This window comes from Epargyreus clarus, unplaced genomic scaffold, assembly GCF_041222505.1.
Source record: "Epargyreus clarus isolate Ecla_fem2 unplaced genomic scaffold, WU_Ecla_fem_2.2 ptg000022l, whole genome shotgun sequence".
Lineage (NCBI taxonomy): Eukaryota > Metazoa > Arthropoda > Insecta > Lepidoptera > Hesperiidae > Epargyreus > Epargyreus clarus.
In genome coordinates this window covers 3399434-3401933 of record NW_027332229.1, presented here as the reverse complement: position 1 = coordinate 3401933, position 2500 = coordinate 3399434, and the positions used below count along the sequence as shown (strand labels likewise).

The window sequence follows — 2500 nt, the reverse complement described above, 5'->3', positions numbered from 1 at the left end:
CTTTGCAACCATACTCCCCCCGGAGTCCAAAATCTTTGGTTTCCCGGAAGCTGCCCGCCGAGCCATTGTAGTAACGTCGGCGGATCGCTAGATGACATATTTACGGTTAGAACTAGGGCGGTATCTAATCGCCTTCGAACCTCTAACTTTCGTTCTTGATTGATGAAAACACCTTTGGCAAATGCTTTCGCTGATGTTCGTCTTGCGACGATCCAAGAATTTCACCTCTAACGTCGCAATACGAATGCCCCCAGTTATCCCTATTAATCATTACCTCGGAGTTCTGAAAACCAACAAAATAGAACCGAGATCATATTCTATTATTCCATGCACGAAATATTCAAGCAGCATTTTGAGCCCGCTTTGAGCACTCTAATTTGTTCAAAGTAAAATTGTCGGCCCATCTCGACACTCACTGAAGAGCACCGCGATAGGATTTTGATATTGAACCGGCGTTTTACCGCCGGCTCACCGACGATATGCTCCGCAAACGTGTCAGTATCACCGCGGATGCGGTGCACCGACAGCGCGGCGCACAAATGCAACTACGAGCTTTTTAACCGCAACAATTTTAGTATACGCTATTGGAGCTGGAATTACCGCGGCTGCTGGCACCAGACTTGCCCTCCAATTGTTCCTCGTTAAAATATTTAAAGTGTACTCATTCCGATTACGAGGCCTCGTAAGAGTCCCGTATCGTTATTTTTCGTCACTACCTCCCCGTGCCGGGAGTGGGTAATTTGCGCGCCTGCTGCCTTCCTTGGATGTGGTAGCCGTTTCTCAGGCTCCCTCTCCGGAATCGAACCCTGATTCCCCGTTACCCGTGACAACCATGGTAGTCGCAGAAACTACCATCGAAAGTTGATAAGGCAGACATTTGAAAGATGCGTCGCCGGTACTGGACCATGCGATCGGCAAAAGTTATCCAGATTCATCAAAATTAACGACTTCGGACGCGAGGCCCTCCGTCGATTGGTTTTGATCTAATAAAAGCACTCATCCCATCACTGGTCAGAGTTCTGATTGCATGTATTAGCTCTAGAATTACCACAGTTATCCAAGTAACTGAGTAAGATCTAAGGAACCAAAACTGATATATTGAGCCATTCGCGGTATCGCCTTAATACGGCTTGCACTGAGACATGCATGGCTTAATCTTTGAGACAAGCATATAACTACTGGCAGGATCAACCAGGGAGCTGACAGTCACTCGCGGACGAATGTAGCCGTCGTCGCTCGGACGAGAACACGACACATATCGACGCGGTCGCGGGCGCGTCCGCGTCGAATGATGTTTCGTTTTTGAACTCGTCGTACCTTTTAATATTGTACGCTCTTTGTTTTCGATGGTTCGTGCAGCGTCAACGGAGTATCTCATCCGATTGTCGCAACGATCCAACGAGAGAGTGTGCGCGCGATTTACTAATAGCGCAACTCCGAATTGGATGGTTCACGGCGAGACAATTTAAGATTCACGTTTCATTATTATCTTTTAACACAAACGCGAACACTGAAAACAGATTCAGCCCGGTGTTTGAGAGACGTCGTCCTTGGCGTTAATTTTTATAGCGCCTTATAGAGGACCGTCGCCATAGGCGACGTGCAATTCATTTGTAGGATCGATACGTGAACCGAGACGAGTTTAAACAATCGCATCGGTCGATCCGCACTGTTCAATAAAATGTTCAACGTTCGAAAAGTCCCACGGCGCAACGTGGAAGCGCGCGTTGTTGTGTTAATCGTGACATCGCGACGAATTGTAAAGTTCGACACAAAATCCACTCGAAACACCACCAACACGAGAGTGCGCACACTACGCGTGAAACCATCGAACGAACTCTTGTATGCGGCATGCAGTCCGTTGTCGAAGTCGGTCAGTCTGTGTCAGCAGGCGGCAGTTATCCGCCGCCCGTTCAGTCTCACCGCGCCGACAACGCACTACACGTCGCCCGCCCCATGTGTATGCGGCGCTCCTGTTATGACGCGTGGCAGACGGAGCGACAACATATGAACATATGATAGTCCGTCGGTGGTTCGGTCCGGTGGGGTGACGATGGTCGCCGGTGGGGGTGGGCTAGCCCTGGGGGGTGCGGGGGAGAGTGGGGGGAGGGGGTTTGGGGGGGGGGGGGTGTAGGGGGGGGGGTTCGCCGGTTGGGGTTCGTCGGCCGACTTTGCTGCTGCCGCTGCTGCGTCTACCGCGTTATTATTATTATTATTATTATTTTCTGTTTTGGTTTTTTTGATTTCCAAAAAAAAAAAATTTTTTTTTTTTTTTTTTAATTTTTTCATTCCCCTCTTGTCCATACACCTTTTTAACTTTATTTGCGTATCGTATTAGTCAGATCGTGACGTGACAGTTTGTGCGCTACTCTCAGTACAGAGTTAAATAATTTCTCAATATAATAGCATAATACAAGAGCCACCTTTGAAAAAATACATACGGTCTCACTTTTTTGAAATACGTTCAAAACATTGTAAATTATTAAAACAAAAGAGTATA

The 2500-nt window shown here is 47.7% G+C and overlaps 1 non-coding gene across 1 annotated transcript in view; it reads right to left on the bottom strand.

The window, feature by feature from the left end:
* Positions 1-1198, bottom strand: part of LOC140751425 (small subunit ribosomal RNA) — a 1903-nt gene extending 705 nt beyond the window's left edge. Inside the window, exon 1 of the ribosomal RNA XR_012103334.1 lies at positions 1-1198. This exon is cut by the window's left edge and continues 705 nt beyond it. This is a non-coding gene — a ribosomal RNA (small subunit ribosomal RNA).
* Positions 1199-2500: the final 1302 nt, after the last annotated feature.